This window comes from Acomys russatus, chromosome X (genome assembly GCF_903995435.1).
Source record: "Acomys russatus chromosome X, mAcoRus1.1, whole genome shotgun sequence".
NCBI classification, from domain to species: Eukaryota; Metazoa; Chordata; class Mammalia; order Rodentia; family Muridae; genus Acomys; species Acomys russatus.
The window spans coordinates 21,636,365-21,657,155 of NC_067169.1; the positions used below are offsets into that span (position 1 = coordinate 21,636,365).

At 39.6% G+C, this 20,791-nt stretch overlaps 1 protein-coding gene across 1 annotated transcript in view; it reads right to left on the reverse strand.

Moving 5' to 3' along the window:
- Positions 1 to 20,791, reverse strand: part of LOC127184778 (ubiquitin carboxyl-terminal hydrolase 27-like) — a 42,373-nt gene that overhangs the window by 12,676 nt on the left and 8,906 nt on the right. The gene's annotated exons all lie outside the window — the stretch shown is intronic.

Genomic DNA, 20,791 nt, shown 5'->3' on the forward strand with positions numbered 1-20,791 from the left:
CCTGTCAGTCAGGAAGGATGAATTAGGGATTGAGCCATAGGTAGAGGTTCAAGGAAGATCAGGAAGAAGGAATTGGAGTCCAGGAAAGCTACAAAGTGCCAGTATTGCTGGATGTTTGCTAGCATAGAGGGCTAAGAACAGACTTAAAGTGCTGAAGATGGTTGTGTTGCTGATTTTCAAACACATATAGAAGAGTCTTAGTCATTTATGTGATAGCTGGGTTAAGAAATAAGCTAAGAGAAACAAAACACTGTTTTATAAAAACCACTTCAACAATGGGTCACTTTAGTGCTTTATTTGTATACTTTCTGCTGTGCAAGCAAGGCACACTTTTTCTAAAATATGTTTTTTTCTCATATACTAATGGACACTGCTTCTGTTAATTATGATTTTGTTTTCTTCTTTTGAGAATGTAGCAGTGATACCATTATTGAAATGAATGGTTTCCTTTCTCAGAAATATAATCATTGATACTTTTGTCATGGATGCAAGAGACTTAGAAGAAATGTTTAGAGTGGACTACCACACATGCCTAAATGAATTTTGCAGTAATTGGTATTTTGGGTTTTATTTCTTCTATTTAATACATGAATTGAGAACTTGGATTTTAAGGTGAGCTGACTTGTGGAGTAACCAGCAACTTTGGTGCCTGCATGAAGATTTTATTTGGAATGCAAGAAGGGTTGAAATATTTCTGCAGTGCACAGGTAAATAATTTATTTGAGCTATATCCTAAAGATTTCCCCAAATGCCTCTTGTAAATAACTCATCAAAGATGATCTGTGAAGTGTTAAGTATCAATCACACTTTTCTTCTTGCACATCAGCTACATAAATAGCTTTGTACAAGAAAAAAGACTAAAATGTTTGTTACAGCATGTTAAACTACTGTCACATTCAGCTTTGTTGCATGTAATGTGGGCCTAGCCTGTCTGATCCTGTACTCTGGAGAGTGTTACTCATTTATTGAAGTTTTAAGTTAGTATAAAGGCAAAAATAATCTTCAATTCCCAGAGCATATATCTCATCAAATTTATCCTAAAATATTTCTCTTTATAATAAGTTTATAAATTGTATTTTATTTTAACTTCGAGATTATTAGTTGCTGACATACAAATGCAATGTATTCTTTTTGTATCTTGACTTGATATACCAATTGCCTATACTGTTGCAATAAATTACTATAAACTTAGTGGCTTAAGACAACAGAAATTTAATAGTTTACAGTCCTATAAGCCATAAATCAGAAATGAGTATCAGTTTACTAAAATCATTTGGTAGCCAAGAAATGTTCTTTCAAAATGAAAGAATCTTTTTCTTTTATATTTTAGTTTCCATAGTTCACTACAGTCTTTGGCTTGTGACTATATGTCCCCACATTCAAACCAAGAATTCATGATGAATATTTTCTGATGCTGATTCCCCTTGCCCCAGGTCATCTCTTTTTGTTACCTCTTCTATGGTTATATATGCTTAAAATTTTAAATATGTATTTATTTGTTATTATTTACACAATATTCTGTCTACATGTACACGGGCAGGCCAGAAGAGGACACCAGGTCTCATTACAGATGGTTGTGACCTACTATGTGGTTGCTGGGAATTGAACTCAGGACCTCTAGAAGAGCAGACAGTGCTCTTAACCTCTGAGCCATCTCTCCAGCCTTTTTAAAGGAAATTTATTTATTTGTTATTATTTACACAATATTCTATATGCTTATAATTATGCTGACTCTACTTAATTAATTCAATATGATCTAAGAATACTAAGAATATTAATAGCATGTGTAATTTTTATTCCATTATGTGCTACAAGAGATGATATAATCAAAGATTCTCTATAAGACCTTTACAAGACCAAACAAGCATGGAGAAGGAGGCACTCGTAAGGTCTCACCCCTAGCTAAGGAGTGGTTGGCAGCTGATGACTGCTGGGAAAGGAGGAGTCTTTTTGGTAAGTTGACTATATTCCAGTGCATGACCCCATACCAATCTGCATCCAGGCAGTACTATTTGGATTTAGAGGGCTATAAAAACATTTAATGAGAGGACATGAAAGTGGGGGAGGGAGGCGGTCAAAGGGTCTGGGAAGAATTAGAGGGGAGAATGGGAGAAGATATGATCAAAATACATTGTATCCATGTATGAAATTCTCAAAGAATAAATACAAATACATACATATTTTTTAAAGGGCTGAAATTATGTCCCTTGATGAAAAGCTTCATGAAGGTTCACAGCAGCAGAACTGAATAGGAGAAACAACAAAAAAATCAGCAACAATGTATTGATAGTTTACTTGATATATAATATGAAAAACAGAAAGAGAAAATAGTAAAAAGAGAGCACTATGTTTATCAGACAAAGAATAACATGCATAATAGTAACCTAATAAAAATTAGAGAAAAGCAGGAAGAATATTTGAAAAATTGATAACCAAAAATTGCAAATATGTTGCCATGTGGTGGTGGCACATGCCTTTAATCCCAGCACTCGAGAAGCAGAGGCAGAAGGATCCCTGTGAGTCTGAGGCCAGCCTGGTCTACAGAGTGAGCTCCAGGGCAGCCAGGGTTCTGTTATGCAGAGAAACCCTGTCTCAAAAAAACCCTCAAAAGTTGGAAATTTGATTAGAAAATAATAGACATGGATATCTCAGAAACTCAACCAACTCCACTTAGAGTAAGTATACAAATCCAGAGCTTAAAACATCATAATTAAACCATTCAAAAGACGAAGACTGAGACCAGTGTATGGGTGAAGGTTTTAAAAAGAGGTTGAATTTGATCCAGGTGTGTTATGTGCATATGTGAAAAATCTCATTGGAGCCCATCAATCTGTACACTTAATACATGTAAATAGAAGTAAACCTTAAGAGGCCAGCAAGATGAGTCCCCTGGTGAGGGTGACTGCCACTAAGCCTGATCTCTGCGCTCAATCTCTGGAGGCCAAGTGGTGGAAGGAGAGAACTGACTCCCACAAGTTGTCTTCTGATTTCCACAGGTTTGCTATAACACATGTATGTCTACATGCCCCCACGCCACACTTCCCCACACTAAATAACACACACACTAAAGGAATATTTTAAAAATGGTATATACTCACTTATATCTGCATACTAGCCCAAGGGGCATGTCCCACGAAAGCCTTCACTTACCAGGAAACTGGGACAGAGGGGAGGACATCCTATTGGGACTCTAGATGAGAGAAGCATGGGAATAGCAAAGTAGAAGGATCCAGAGGGTCCTAGAAACCTACAAGTAGAACATTATGATAGGCAGATTCGGGCCCAGGGGTCCCGCTCAAACTAAGGCACCAGCCAAGGACAATACAGGCAGTAAACTTTAAACCCCTACCCAGATCTAGCCAACGGTCAGAACATTCTCCACACTTGAGTGGAGAGTGGGATATGACTTTCTCACGTACTCTGGTGCCTCACATTTGACCATGTCCCCTGGAGGGGGAGACCTGGTGGCACTCAGAGGAAGGACAGCAGGTAGCCAAGAAAAGACTTGATACCCTATGAGCATATACAGGGGGAGGAAGTCCCCCTCAGTCACAGTCATAGGGGAGGGGAATAAGGGGAAAATGGGAGGGAGGGAGGAATGGGAGGATACAAGGGATGGGATAAACATTGAGATGTAACAAGAATAAATTAATAATAAAGGTTAAAGAGGCAAGGGAAAAGAAAAACATCTGAAAGCAGCTCGAGCTGTGACTCATCATCCTCAAGGTATAGCACACTTATTAGAAACCATGGAAACCAGATTGCTAGTGAATAACACATTCAAAATGACGAAAGAAAGAGGCTAAAAATACATGTCTGCAAAGCCTATCCTTCAAAAATGAAAGGATAATCAAGATACCATCTGATAAACATAAATGGAGGCAACGTGTACCAGTCAATCTGTTCTACAGAAACTACTAAAGAGGCTGTGTGGCAATATGGCCCTGTGGCCTCTACTTGAGAGGCTGATGCAAAAGGATTCATTTAGTCTTTCCTGAGCAACACAGGGTGTCATTTATTATAAACAAATATGAAAGGGAGCCTTTTATGGAAAAATGAAACAACTAGACATTTATAGCTAATTTAAATGGTTGAACATCGAGTAATAATTAAAGGTTACACAGAAACAAATGTAAAGTACAGTCCTTTGTTGTCAATATTTTTTTAATTTTGATTATTTAATAAATTTATACAGATTACATCTCAATTATTTTTCTCTCACTTGTATCCACACATTTCTCCCTCCCTCCCTCTTTCACACTATTTCCCTTCCCTAGGTCTGTGACTGAGAGGGACCTCCTCCCCCACTACATGGTCATAGGCTATCTATCAAGTCTTATCTTGGTAGTCTGCTTATCCTTTCTCTGAGTGCCACCAAGCCTCTCCACCATGGGGGAGTGGTCAAATATGGGGCACCAGAGTTCATGTCTGCGTGCAGTAAACACTGAACCCCTACTCAGATCTAGTCAGTGGACAGGACATTCTCCACAGTTATGTGGAAAGTGGGGACTGACTCGATCAATGTTTACTTCTAATTTAAAAGGCAATCATAGAAAACAATAATTGTGAAACTGTGCTGATGGCAATGCAACGTAAAAAGGATGTAAACTGTACAACTACTATGTCCAAAAAGGGAAGAAAATAAAGCTGTGAGTGGGCAAAATCTACACATATTGTTGAAATTAAGTTAACATTAATTCAAACTAGATTGTTTCAAGATGTCATTTATAACCACAAGGGGAGTCACTAAGATATCTATCCAATAATATTCCATAAAGAGAAAGCAAAATAACCGCAATTATGTGATTCTAGTAGAAAATAAGGTAATAACGGAATAGTAAGGGACATTAAAAACATATGAAATACAGGAAGCAAAGAATAAAATATCAGATGCAAATACTAACAGTATTTACAAAATATAAATTGATTAAACAATTCTAACCAAAAGATGGAGACAGAATAGACTTTAAAAATGATCAACTTTTGTTCTCATCTTTCTTCTGTCTGTGCTTTTATCATTGTTTCCATTTTCATCTTCAGAACCTGGAAACAACCTAAATCCCCCTCAGTCGAAGAATGGATAAAGAAACTGTGGTACATTTACACTATGGAATACTACTCAGCTATTAAAAACAAAGAAATCCTGAAATGTGCAGGCAAATGGATGGAACCAGAAATGATCTTCCTGAGTGAGTTAACACAGACCCAGAAAGACTCACATGATATATATTCACTTATAATTGAACACTAGCCCAAAAGGGATGCTCCATGAAAGTCTTTACCTATCAGGAGATTGGGATAGATGCGGGGACTTCCTACTGGGACTCTAGGTGAGAGAAGTATGGGAGAATGGGGAAATAGAAGGATCCAGAGGGTCCTAGAAACCTACAAGAACATCATGGTGGGTAGATCTGGATCCAGGGGGGTCTGCTCAACCTACTGCACCAACCAAGGACAATATGTACAGTATATATTGAACCCCTATTCAGATCTAGCCAATAGACAGGACATTCTCTACAGCTGTGTGGAGAGTGGGGACTGACTCTGCAATGAACTCTGGTGCCCCATATTTGACAACTTCCCCTTGGTGGGGAGGCCTGGTGGCACTCAGAGAAAGGATAAGCAGGCTACCGAGATGAGACTTAATAGGCTGTGACCATATAGTGGGGGAGGAGGTCCCCCTCGGTCACAGACCTAGGGGAGGGGAATAGGGTGAAAGAGTGAGGGACAGAGGAACGGGAGGATACAAGTGATGGGATAACCATTGAGATGTAATCTGAATAAATTAATTTAAATTAAAAAAAGAAAAAACGATCAACTTTGGAGCAGGGGCTGTCTCTGACATGGACTCTCTTGCCTGTTTTTGGTCACTTTCCCATGGTTGGACTGCCTTGCCAGGCCACAGGGGAAGAGGACACATACAATCCTGTTGTGAATTGATGAGCTGGGGTGGATGGGAAGGCGAGCTCTCCTTTTCTGTGGAACAGGGGAGGGGAGGGGGAGAGGGAGGGAGGGGGACTAGGAGGCGAGGAGGGACGGGGCTATGACCAGGATATAAGGTGAATAAATTTTTTTTTCTACAAAAAAGTTGATCAACTATGCTAGGTGTGCTGGCCCATATCCTTGATCCCCACACTCAGGAGGCAGAGGCTGGAGGATCTCTATGAATTCGAGGCCTGCCTGCTCTACAAAAGAAGTTCCAGACCAGCTACGGCTGTGTAGTGAGGCCCTATCTCCAAAAAAGTTAAGGCAAACAAACAAACTTTATGGTCCCTAGAGAAGACATCAGTAGATTCAATAGCACAAATATGTCCAAAGTAAAAAGACTGAAGAGTATTTTGTGAAGCAGAACCTAAAAGAAAACTGGAGTTGTTGCATTGCTCTTATTTATTTGCCCACCAGTTGTTGCTGAAGACACCACAAACTGCTTGCAGGATAAAGAGAAACCATGCTAGGAATGAACTTGAAGCTTCCTCCATCCTTGCTAGCTTTCACAGTGTGGGAAGGGGCTATCATTGCAACCGGGAAAGAAAAATCATTAAGTAGTCCCACCTGGTTGTGAACCTCAGAAGCTAGAACCTATTATACTAGCATCCAGGCAAGACGTGCTCACAGGTACAATTATGGCACGACTGTTATGGAGGAAGTCAATGACTTTGATTGGATCAGAGGTCCATTCCAGCACTAGGTTCATGCCTAGTGTTGTCAATCTAGTCAAAGACCCATTTCGAGGAAGGGCATAGGCTCTAGGGGTGAGTCTACTGCTTTCGTTCTATTAAATAGACATGTTGTCAAAGTCCTAAATATTTTTAAATTTTTATTTAATTTTATTTCTTGGGAACATTGGTGTTTTGCCTGCGTGTGTGTTTATGTGAGGGTGTCAGATCCTCTGGAACTGTAGTTACAGACAGCTGTGAGCTGCCATGTGGGTGCTGGAATTGCACCTGGATCCTATGGAAGAACAGCCAGTGCTCTTAACTGCTGAGTTATCTTTCCAGTCCCCTTCCTAAGTGTTTATGTGTATGTGTGTGTGTGTGTAAATACACGCATATATAATATACATACATACATACACACACACACACATACACAGACTAATACTCCTTGGTCAGAGAAATCTCTGTTGGCAATAAATAGCAGTTAACAGAGAGACTCACAGCTGCTTAAGGCATTGAGAATAAGGACTATTGAGTGTTTGGTCCTAAATGAGACATCTCTACACCCCCTCCAGGGCTCCAGGAACATCACAAAAGAAGGGACAGGGACAGAAAGAATGTTAAGAGCCAGCTGATGGAGAGGAGGTCTATGGAATGCTGCCTTCTAGGCAGGACAGGCCTGTCACACTCATAAAGTCACAGCAGCTTTGGTTGCCTGGACAAAACTGGGACCCTCAAAACAGTCAGTCATAGATGGGGGAAGGGTAACAGGGAGTGACCTCTCTCCAGACAACTAATGGCAGTTGTATTAGCCAGGGATCTCTAGAGGCACAGAACCAATCAAATGGATATCTATATTTTAAAAATAATTTATTAAACCAACTCATGTTGAAATAGTAATAATAGCAAAATCAGACCTGAGAGCTGAAAATCTGGTAGTTTCTAGGCCCTTAAGGCCAGGTGTCTCAGAAGTTGGAGCAGTACCACAGTGGTTGTCTGACACCACAGGAGACAAAAACCCAGTAGCTCAGTTCATGAGGCTAGGTGCCTCATCAGTCCCAATTTAGTGCTGAAGTCCTGGAGGGTTGCTGAAGACACTCTGGTCCTTAGTACTGGAAAGCTTAGAGGGTCTGGTTCTGTTACCAATGAAGGACTGAGCAGCAGCAACAATGGGGTAAGTTAACTCTGCAGCAAAAAGGAAGGCCAAGCCAGAAAATGTAAATAATCTTCCTTCTGCTGCCCTTTTCGTCTGAGCAAATACCAGGAGGAGCTTTTCACATTTGTGTTGCCTCTACCCATGTCAATTAAGACAGTTCTTCAGGTGAGGATCCCTGATCCAGTGACTCTAATTTGTAGCATGTTGGCATTAAAGCCAGCCATTACAGCAGGTGATGGGTGGTGGTGGTGGTGGTGGTGGTGGTGGTGGTGGTGGTGGGGAATCAGTCCCTTCAGTGGTGTGAGTGAGTTCCCCTTGTTGCAGTGGGTAACTTGGCAGCCATACTCATGTTGGCAGACCTGCTTGAAGCTAGTTGGCAGCCAACAAAACAAAGCAAAGCAAAACAATCAAAGATCCCTGAAATTGGGGGCAGGGAGAGGCTTAAAGGAGGGAAGCTAGGAGGAGAAGGGGAATAGGAGAGGGTAGAGTGGATGAATGACAGTTTCAAAGAGTAAGTTAAAATAAAACAACCAAGAAACAGAGAACTGGGGTTAATATATCAAAGAAAAAGACTTTAAAATGATAGTAACTGTAAGAGAAAGGGAAGATGATTTTATAATGATGAAATGTTGAACTAACAGAAAGATAGGACAAACACATACACACACACACACACACACACACGCGCGCGCGCGCGCACACACACACACACACAGATACACCGCCAATACCATAGTCCACAGAAACAAAGGCTGGTGTAAGTGTATGGAGAAATGAGCACCTGTACAAAATTTTATTAGTGTGGAAGTAGATGAAATTCACAATAGAAAAACTGTTAAGAAAAAATCAGTAAGACATAAAAAGGTATGTTAAGTGACTTGAAAGTTTAATATGACTAAGAATTAAAGAACTTTTAAATATGTCTTGAAGATAAACTGAGTTTTATGATGTGATTTAAATATATTTGACCCTGGTGAAGCAAATTTGATTTCTCTACCAATTACTTGCTTATTTAACACATGAGGGCCAGGGAGAGGGGTATGGGGGGGGGAGGGAGGGAGAGAGAGAGAGAGAAGGAGAGAGAGAGAGAGAGAGAGAGAGAGAGAGAGAGAGAGAGAGAGAGAAGAAATATCAGACTTTTAATTAATTTTAAATAATTTCATATATATGTATTTTATTTACACAAATTTTACTCTCCTTCCACCTCCATTTATTCCATTTGATGATCTCATATTCTTTAATTATTATTGTTACATATCTATGTATATGAATATATAAATGCATATATAGCCTGCTGAGTCAATTTAGTGTTTCTCAATGTATGTGCTATTAGGGCGCAAATGACCACTTGGAACTGGATAAACTGTCAGAGGCTTGTCCCTAAAGAAGGCTGGGTATTCCTGTCTGAACTCTTCATCTAGGAGTGAGCCAATTAGATATGTGAAATGCTCACACCACATCACTTTTCAAATTCATTTCCTGTTTTATTATATGTCTAAATGATTTTATGTTGTGGCATGCATGGGCACACATATCCGTGATAAATGAAAATGAAACAAGGAAAGCATCTTGTAAATGCTAAAATACAAAGTGGTCAATCGATTATAGTACATAACCTTTTAAAAATCAAAATGAATTAATTCTGCTTCGTAAGGGAAGTAGAGAGAATCGAGGAAAAATTAAACATATATCTAAACTCATTTCCATGTACAACAGTGACATTTTTAATTACAAGTGTCTGTAAGCTTATTAGCTTGGATTTGGCATCATGTATCATGATAATAACAATATTGATGATGCTTTCTCTTTTCAAAGCCTGTGGAACTCCTGATCTATCTTCCCAGATGTTCGCAATAGCTGTGTCTGTACTCTTCAGTGTTAAGTAAGTGCATGTCTGGGACCACAGTGTTCCATCACCATGGTTTCAGTAGATTTAATAAACTGTTGCTTAGCAAACCCACTCATCATCCAGCTATTTTCTCTTTGCACTGTCTTCACGTTATGTCCCTGGTAAAAATGTAGCTGAGTATCTTGGTAATGGAAAATACCAGTCTCCACATCAAATGTAATCTTCCCATTTGGGGTTGTTTCCCCCTCCCCCAAATCAGAATGCTACATGTCAGAAAGCATTATAATCTAGTGGTAAAAATAGCATCCGTGGAACAAGCAGATGTATTCACATCTTGGGGTGTTTGACCTTTAGTCAATCACTAATCTCCCTGTGTCTCATATTCCTCATTTGTAAAACATAATAATTGTACTCATCCCAGAGGATCATTGTGAGGATCAATTTTGATAACACAACTAAAATGCACCTGACACTTCATGAGGGCCCGCCAATTGTTACCGACATCAAGAGAATAAGAAAATGGCAAAGCCACATTTTCTTGCTGTACATCTACTTCTGTATCAAACTTAATTAGTGTTCTGGTGAGAATTTTAAATGCTGCATGAATGATCAGAGTTGAAATGTCTGCTTATGGCAGTTGGCAGAAAGTTATGATACAATTACTTGTATATTTTCAATCAGTGAAACAACATGTGTACTAATTGTTTATGTAGGTGTGTGTGTACATGGGCGCATGCATGCGCACACACAGTCAGTTGTTGTGAGTACAGGTAATACGATAACATGAGACTCAATGTTTCCATCTTACCTAGCAACAACTACCTTGTTTGTTTCCACTGTACATACATCTACGGGGGAAATAACACATGCATATATGATGTAAACCAGCAAGCTTTGCTAAGAGCTTCTTTAGCACTAGAGTACATAGTGACCTTTTAGACAATCCATTAATGCTCAAGAGGGTCACATTTAGCCTTATAAATTGGGAGATGCCAGTAATTTATTTATAACTATTTATACTGTGCTTGGGATGAAGTGGAAGCTAAAAACTAAACAGATAAGATCCAGGAACTTTTAGAGGCTGCCTAGGAGAAGAATGGAGACATAAACACAAAGACTGAAAAAAAAAATGAAAGAGGTGTGAGAAATGAAGGATTTGTCCAGCAATTCCCTGAGGAATCAGCCTCTGCTCTCTGAACTCTATTGCCACCATGGTAAAGATGAATTATTTATGGAAAGCCTGAAAAATCTTCAAATCTTTATTCAGATTTAAGGCCAGAGGGGGAAAATAAGAGTCTACAAGTCTAGATATCAAGCACAAATTTACATGTAATCTACACAAACAACCCTTGTGCAAGTGAAGGAATGTGGCCTCTGTTGGAAAGATAGAATCATGGCTGTTCCCACATCACACAGGAGGTATTTACTGTCTTCTGGAGACTTCTGCTGTCCCCTTCTCAATATCTGTTTCTTTCTTCTCATGGTCCCTTCTTCACTTTCATGCCCTACATACCCCTCACAGTATATGTGCATGTACACACACACACACACACACACACACACACACACACACACACATCCATAGATTCTTCATATGAAAGAATACAGGTGATATTTGTGTTTCTGATTTTGGCATATTTTATCTTAACATACATCCCTCCAGTTGCACTTACTTTTCCTCAAATGTAATACCACTTTCCTTATGGCTTAATGAAATGCCATTGTAGATATGAACTATCTCATCCTGCTAAAGATTGCTATTATCAAGAAAACGAATGACTGCAGATGTTGGTGAGGATGTGGAAAGGGGGAACTCTTACACTGTTGCTGGAAAAATAAACTGGTTCAGTCACTTTGGAAATCAATGCAGCAACATCTCCTCTTTGTCTAGGTCTCTGTTTCCCTGCCTTCCCCCTCCCTCTTTCCCTCCCTTTGTTTTTTTTTTTCTTTTTTTTTATTAATTTATTCTTGTTACATCTCAATGTTTATCCCATCCCTTGTATCCTCCCATTCCTCCTCCCCCCATTTTCCCATTATTCCCCTCCCCTATGACTGTTCCTGAGGGGGATTACCTCCCCCTATATATTCTCATAGGGTATCAAGTCTCTTCTTGGCTACCTGCTGTCCTTCCTCTGAGTGCCACCAGGTCTCCCCCTCCAGGGGACATGGTCAAATGTGAGGCACCATAGTATGTGAAAAAGTCATATCACACTCTCTACTCAACTGTGGAGAATATTCTGACCATTGGCTAGATCTGGGAAGGGGTTTAAAGTTTATCTCCTGTATTGTCCTTGGCTGGTGCCTTAGTTTGAGCGAGACCCCTGGGCCCAAATCTGGCTATCATATTGTTCTACTTGTAGATTCCTAGGACCCTCTGTATCCTTTTATTTTGCTATTCTCCCATGCGTCTCTCATTTAGAGTCCCAATAGGATGCCTTCCCCTCTGTCCCAGTTTCCTGGTAAGTGAAGGCTTTCGTGGGACATGCCCCTTGGGCTAGTATGCAGATATAAGTGAGTATATACCATTTGATTCTTTCTGCTTCTGGGTTAACTCACTCATTATGATCATTTCTAGCTCAATCCATTTATCCACAAATTTTGGGAATTCCTTATTTTTAATAGCTGAGTAGTATTCCATAGTGTATATGTACCACAGTTTCTTTATCCACTCTTCTACTGAGGGACACTTAGGCTGTTTCCATGTTCTGGCTATTATGAATAAGGCTGCTATGAACATGGTTGAGCAAATTTTCTTGTTGTGTGCTGGAGCATCTTCTGGGTATATTCCAAGGAGTGGAATAGCTGGGTCTTGAGGAAGCCCTATTCCCATTTTTCTGAGATAGCACCAGATAGATTTCCAAAGTGGCTGTACTAGTTTGCATTCCCACCAGCAATGAAGGAGTGTTCCTCTCTCCCCACATGGGACCTCATGAGGCTGAGAAGCTTCTGTAAGGCAGGAGACACTGTCAAGGGAACAAAGCGACAGTCTACAGACTGGGAAAAGATTTTCACCAACGCTATATCTGACAAAGGTCTAATATCCAAAATATATAAAGAACTCAAGAAATTAAACACCACCAAACCGAATAACCCAATTGAGAAATGGGGCTTGGAACTAAACAGAGAATTCTCAACAGAGGAGTATCAAATGGCTGAGAAACACTTAAAGAAATGCTCAACCTCCTTAGTCATCAGGGAAATGCAAATCAAAACAACTCTGAGATTCCATCTTACACCCATCAGAATGGCTAAGACCTCCCTTTGTTTTTAAATCTCTCTTTCTGTCTCTCTTTCTGTCTCTCTCTCTCTCTCTCTCTCTCTCTCTGTCTTTGTCTATCTCTCTGTGTCTCTGTCTCTTTGTCTCTCTCTGTGTCTCTGTGTCTGTGTCTGTCTGTCTGTCTGTCTCTCTCTCTCTCTCTCTCTCTCAGAAGGGGGTGGCGTGTGCTTTTATAAAGGCCAGAAGATAACTTGAGGGATTATCTTGCTTTTCCTTTTTTAAGACAGGATGTCTGAGTATGTAGCCTAGGCTGGCCTTGAACTCATAACAATCTTCCTGTCTTAGTCTTCCAAGTGTTAACATTACAGCATTTAGTGTCTCCTTCTCTTCCCTTCTTTCCCCCTCTCCCTTCCGGTCTCTCTGCAGCTCCGTCTCCCGCTGTTTCTCTGTGTATTTCTCCCTTATGGAGTGACTCAGAGTGAGTAACTAAAGCCTCTGCCAGTAGCTGCGTGGGTTAACTATCCTGAAAGCAGATCCTTCAGGCCCAGTGATGCTTGCAGGCAACTGATAAGCGATGAGTGACAACTGCAGTCTCAATCAACAGAAGCCTCATAAAAAGCCCTGTACCACATCATCAGTAAAACAGCTCTTACACTGTCTCTGAGTGAACTAAAACATATTTATGTTATCAGCTCCTAGCTTTGGAAGTAAATCAGTTCTAGAATGATAGATAACTAATAAAAACTACAAAACGGGGGGTGGGGGATATAGGAACTAATGAGTAAAGACATGTGGCTTGAAAGAATGTGTAAAATTAAAAACTCATGGTAACATTACTGAGAAGGCAGAGGAGCAATAACCAGCCAGTAGAAAAGCGTGTATAGTCTTCAGCCACCCAGAACAAAATATGCATCTCTGTCCTTTATAACAAAAGATAGTTTGAATGAAAACTGTGTGGTTTGATCTCTGCCCCTCAGTTTATGAACTGTCACCCATTTGAACTAGGGTTCTAAACATTTCCCTCAAAATGTTAAATTAGAATATAAGTGTAATGAGTAAGTGTAATAAGTGTAAACAAACAGTGAAAACGGTGGCAAAGCTGGGTGTTATACTGCACTTCTGGGTTCTAGCATCACGGGTGGCTCAGCCAGGAAGCTGGCTTAAACCAGTAATAATAGGCACCATGGTGAGATCTCATCTCAAATAAATGAAGTGACTAGGTAAAGGAGAGGTTCCGCCTGTGATCAGTTTTATGTGGAAATAAGAAATATGTTAAAAGATTTTTTGAGACAATCATTTAAATTAATTTTCAAATAAAACTTTTCTTAAAATAATGACAAAGTAGAGAAAAGGTAATGTAACTGAAACGGAGTGAAAGCTAAACAGAATGACAGATTTAAAAGTTACAAAGTATAAACATTATAGGGAGGGGGCTAAATATGCCAACAACAAATTTTAAATGGTCTGCAGTTCTTTAAAAAAAATCAACAAATCTAAACTGAAAAAGCAGTGATTCCAATAATAATTTTAAAGTATTAGAAATGGTGTCTTAATTTCCTGTTTGGTATCATGTTCCTTTTGTAGCTCTCTACCCGTGAGACAGAGCAATGAAGGCTAGTACTTTAAGAAGGGTTTAGTAAAACAATATGTTTGAGATCCGTTTTGACAGGCTAAATTGTATTATTTCTCCAGTTACATAGGAAAATATGTTCATCTGCCAATGAAGCTTAGCCACAATATTGAAAAGACAGAAGGAATTACATTAACAACAACAAGAAAAACAAAACAAAACAAAAAAAGGCTTACTGTGGGCCATGAATTAAAAGCTGGAGACAAAAGGGAGACCCAAAAGGGAAAAGTGTGCAGGACCTGTGTAACCTGAATCCCTTGCTGTTGGAGGCATTTGATAGTTATGGGAAATGCAAAGGGAGTGAACCTTTCACTCAACTGCAATTTAGTACTCTACACCAGGTGGGACAAAAGCAAAATCCACAAAATAATATGAAAGATTTAAACACAACTCTACCAACAATTGAGTTAGAATGAAAGGGCAATGGATGTTCTAATTAAAAGTTGAAGATCACAAAACAAGATTTTTCTCTTTTTATTGAATTTATCTTAGATAATTTCATACCCGTGTAAATACATTCTGATTACTGTCCCAGACAGTCTAATATTTTTAAATTTAATTTTATTAATTTATTCATACTACATCTCAATGGTTATCCCATCCCTTGTATCCTCCCATTCCTCCCTCCCTCCCATTTTCCCCTTACTCCCCGCCCCTATGACTGTGACTGAGAGGGACCTCCTCCCCCTGTATATGCTCATAGGGTATCAAGCCTCTTCTTGGTAACCTGCTATCCTTCCTCTGAGTGCCACCAGGTCTCCCCATCTAGGGGACGTGGTCAAATATGAGACATCAGAGTATGTGTGAAAGTCAGTCCCCACTCTCCACTCAACTGTGGAGAATGTCCTGTCCACTGGCTAGATCTGGGTAGGGGTTTGAAGTTTACTCCATGTATTGTCCTTGGTGGGTGCCATAGTTTGAGTGGGACCCCTGGCCCCCAATCTGCCTATCATAATGTTCTTCTTGTAGGTTTCTAGGACCCTCTGGATCCTTCCATTTCCCCATGCTTCTGCCACCTGGAGTCCCAATAGGATGCCCTCACAACTATCCGACTTTCCTGGTAAGTAAAAACTTTCGTGGGACATGCCCCTTGGGCTAGTATGCAGATATAAGTGAGTATATACCATTTGACTCTTTCTGTTTCTGGGTTAACTCACTCATTATGATCATTTCTAGTTCAATCCATTTGTCCACAAATTTTGGGAATTCCTTGTTTTTAATAGCTGAGTAGTATTCCATAATATAAATGTACCACAGTTTCTTTATCCATTCTTCTACTGAGGGACACTTAGGCTGTTTCCATGTTCTGGCTATTATTAATAAGGCTGCTATAAACATGGTTGAGCAAATGTTCTTGTTGTGTGCTGGAGCATCTTCTGGGTATATTCCAAGGAGTGGAATAGCTGGGTCTTGAGGAAGCCCTATTCCCAGTTTTTTGAGATAGCATCGGATACATTTCCAAAGTGGTTGTACCAGTTTGCATTCCCAGCAGCAATGAAGGAGTGTTCCTCTCTCCCCACATCCTCGCCAGCATGTGGTGTCACTTGAGTTTTTAATCTTAGCCATTCTGATGGTGTAAGATGGAATCTCAGAGTTGTTTTGATTTGCATTTCCCTGATGACTGAGGAGGTTGAGCATTTCTTTAAGTGTTTCTCAGCCATTTGATATTCCTCTTTTGAGAATTCTGTTTAGTTCCAAGCCCCATTTCTCAATTGGGTTATTTGGTTTGGTGGTGTTTAATTTCTTGAGTTCTTTATATATTTTGCATATTAGACCTTTGTCAGATGTAGGGTTGATGAAGATCTTTTCCCAGTCTGTAGGCTGTTGCTTTGTTCTCTTGACAGTGTCTCCTGCCTTACAGAAGCTTCTCAGCCTCATGAGGGCCCATTTATTAATTGTTGACCTTAAGGCCTGGGCTGTTGGTGTTTTGTTCAGGAAGTTGTCTCCTGTGCCAATGTGTTTCAGACTCTTCCCCACTTTTTCTTCTAAGTGACTTAGTGTCTCTGGTTTTATGTTGAAGTCTTTGATCCACTTGGATTTGAGTTTTGTGCAAGGTGACAAATATGGGTCCAGTTGCATCTTTTTACACATAGACATCCAGTTAGACCAGCACCATTTGTTGAAAATGCTATCTTTTTTCCATTGAATGGATTTGGCTTCTTTGTCAAAAATCAAGTGACCATATGTGTGTGGATTCATATCTTGGTCTTCGATTCGATTCCACTGATCAAACAGCCTGTTGCTGTTTTAATTGCTGTTGCTTTATAGTACAGCTTGAGATCAGGTATGGAGATTCCTCCGGAAGATCTTTTATTGTACAAGACTGTTTTAACTATTCTGGGTTTTTTTGTTTTTCCAGATGAATTCAGAATTGAACTTTCAATGTCTTTAAAAATTGTGTAGGTGTTTTGATAGGGATTGCATTGAATCTGTAGATTGCTTTTGGTAAGATGACCATTTTTACTATGTTAATTCTCCCGATCCATGAGCAAGGAAGATCATTCCATCTTCTTTTGTCATCTTCAATCTCTTTCTTCAGAGTTTTGAAATTTTTTTTCAAACAAGTCCTTCACTTGCTTGGTTAGAGTAACTCCTAAATATTTTATATTGCTTGTGGCTAATGTGAAGGGTGTGGTTTTCCTAATTTCTTCCTCTGTAAGCTTGTCATTTGTGTATAGGAAGGCTATAGACTTTTTTGAGTTAATTTTGTATCCAGCCAGTTTTCTCTCTCTCTCTCTCTCTCTCTCTCTCTCTCTCTCTCTCTCTCTCTCTCTCTCTCTCTCTCTCTCTCTCTTACACACACACACAGCTATCAACCTCCCTCTCCTTCCTACAATTTCTTTTCAATATTCATATCCCCCTCCCCTCTCTCTTTCTTCTTGAGGTTCACAAGTAAACTACTATATGACCATGGGTTTGGAACTATCTATTGGAACCTTCTGTAGTTACACAATGGAAGAAAATGATTGCCCTACTCCCAGAATCCATCAGTAGCCAATACTTCTGCAGAAAGGAGTCAAGCTCTGTGAGCCCTTGCCCAATTCATGTTTGGCTACTGATGGGCCTGGGAGGCCTGGTGCAGGCAATCACAGCTGAGGTGGGATCACAAATGCATTGGCTTTGCCATGCCAAAAGTCAGGATTTCACAGCCGTTATCCTTATTTTCTGGCTTTTACATTTTTTCCACCCCATCTTAAAGTTCCCTGAGATGGTGGTATAAATATCCTGTTTAGGGTTAAGCAGAGAGCCATTGCTATTCTCGACAGCTTGAGTAGCTACGCATCTCTGCATTCACCACAATTCATTGTAAAGACAGGCTTCTCAGATTAAAGCTAAGAGTAGCTTTTGCCAATTGGTACAAACATAAATATTTGGAAGTCAGCTTGGCACCATGACAAATTAAATAACACTAGCAAGCTTACCCCAGACCTAAGACCTCCTCAGCTTTGTGTCTTTGACCAGGTTTACAGTGCCAGGTATGAACTCCTCTTAGTAGGCTTCAGATCTAATTTGAGAGCAGTTGATCACATCCCCCCATAACAGCTGTGCCACTGTTGCACGGGTGAACATATACTGTTTGAGAAGTTAATTGGCATGTTAGATTTTAATCTCACAGATGGGTATCTTATTGATTCCTTTTGTTCACTAACAGTCTGAAAAGCACTTTCTGGCACTATTAAAGCTATCTAGCAGCTCAATTCCAGATTAACTTCTTTATATCTTGCAATCAAAATGTGGTACCTTCAGCAGTAAGTAAAAAAAAAAAAACAAAACTAGTTTTGGTAGAGAACTAAGAAGAGTTGCAAGAGCATATGTTTGTCTGAGAGCTCTGAGGCTTCCTTCATCAATAACTCACTAAGAGGTGTCTCAGACTTTTTGTTTAGGAACTCTTGGATTTCAGGAGCAACATTATCCAGACATGCAATATACCACTCTTATAACGCAGACCTTTAAAAATACTTGAGATTCATTTTTATTTTGTTTTCTGTGTATTTGTGTTTTGCATGAATGTATGTATGTACACCGTGCACATACGTGGTGCTTGTGGAGATCAGACAAGAGTATTAGGTCTCCTGGAAATGGAGTTACAGATTATTGTGAGCTACTAGATGTGGATGTTTGAAACCAAATCCAAGTTCTCTGCAAGAGCAACAAGTGCTCATAACTGCTGAGTCGTCATTCCAGTCCCATGTGTCTATTTTAATATATTTTAATGTCTTATAATGTAATAAGTTTCCACTTGCTTTGTTTTCCTGAATACCTAGTTTTGGTGAACTCTCCTTCCCTTCACCATGACCTCCCCCTCCTGGACCCAGTTCCTGCTTAAATGTCCCACCCTCAAATTTCTCCTACTCTTGCTGGGTGTAGTTGTACACAATGTTAATCCCAATACTGTGCAGGTAGGGGCAGGTGGATCTCTGTGATGTTGAAATCAATCTGATCTACTTATGTAGTGAGGTTCAACTCCAAGAGGGCTACATAGTAAGACCCTCACTCAAATAAATAAATAACTAAATACATTTCTCTTTTTCTTTTCTGTTTTAATATTATTTAATGTGTCTATGTTCTTCTAACCCTCATCCCTGAAGGCAACCCCTATCCCAATGAGCCTCCTGTAGTTTTCTTACTATAGCTACTCCAGGTTAAACACGCAAATCTAAAGATTTGAAGTTAGGAAATCTACTAAACTCATGTTAAGAAGCCAATATTACCTTGATACCAAACCTTGATAAAAACATATATACACCTCACAGACATAATTACAGGGAAATTTCTCTGATGAATATGAATAGAAATTACAAACACAACAACACATTAACTAACCATACATTGTGACAGAGCTGGTTTCATTCCAGGTAAGTAATGGCGCTTTCATACACACAAATCAATAAATACAACACAACATACATACCCAAGGACAAAAAATACCTGATCATCCCAATAGATGCAGAAAAGGCTTTCAGCAAAGTCCAACATAGCTTTATGAAAAGATAAGAGAGAAACTATGACTAGAAGGAACATATCTCAATGTACTAATATATGAGCATTATACTAAATGAGCTAAAGCAGAAAGCCTTAACTCTAAAATCAGGAATGAAACAAGATGTCCTCTCTCTCTCCACTCTTAGTGAATACAGTGACTGAAGATTAGAGCAATAAAAGAAGAGAAAGAAATATAAGTAATAAGACTATTCTGACTTGCAGATGACATGATACAACTTAAATATTATGAAATGCCACCAGAAAATTCTTAGAACCGATAAACACTTTCAACAGAGTAGCAGAATGTAAGAGCAACACCCATCTTTGATTCTTCCCAGCATATTCAATCATTTTAATTAAACCTTTTTTGAGAATTTCATCACAATTTTACTCTCCCTCCACCTCCAACTCCTTCCATGCCCCCTCTACCCCCTCCCAAATTCATGACATTAACTTTCATTATTGTTACACAGACACACAGACACACACACACACACACACACACACACACACACACACACACACACACACACACACACACCTGCTCCAAATGCAGAGAACAACAGACTGTGGAGTGCTTGTCCCCAGTTAATACATTTACAATACAACCCTAATGTTCAGAGAACATTGCAGAAATGGGTAGGGCTGAGGGTAAATATTATAATGGACAAAGTACCAGAAAGTCAGCTATTATATCAATCTAGACAGATATCTATCCATAAACACATACACACACATACACAAACACACACACACATATATGAGATAGGCATACATGTCTGCTGAGTCCAGTTAGTGTTGTTTGTATGTGTGTTTAGGACTGACCCTTCACGGTTGGGTAACGTATCAAGGAGCCTGTCACTGGAGGAAACTGATTCTCCCTGTCTCCCAAGCCATTCACTACCTCTTCATCTAGGCTTGGGGCCTTGTGAGGTTTCCTGCATCTGAGTGGGTATGTCAACTGGTGTTGTCATTGTGCAGATGTGGTTTAGGCAACCATGTTTCTGAGAGTTCATGAGTGCAGCTTCCATATCCGATAGAGAAGACTCTATGTCATATCAGACCTCCTGATCCTTTGGCCAGTATAATATTCAATTCCACTGCTACCGCTTTCTGCATTGTTCCCTGAACATAAAGGTTGTGTTGTAAATGATTTAACTAGGGACAGGCACTTCACAGTCTGCTGTTCTCTGCATTCAGAGTTCTGTGGCTTTGTGCAGGAGTCTACATCTATTGTAAAATGAAGCTTCTTCGATAAGGGACAAGAACTATATTTATCTGTGGGTATAAGGATAGGTAT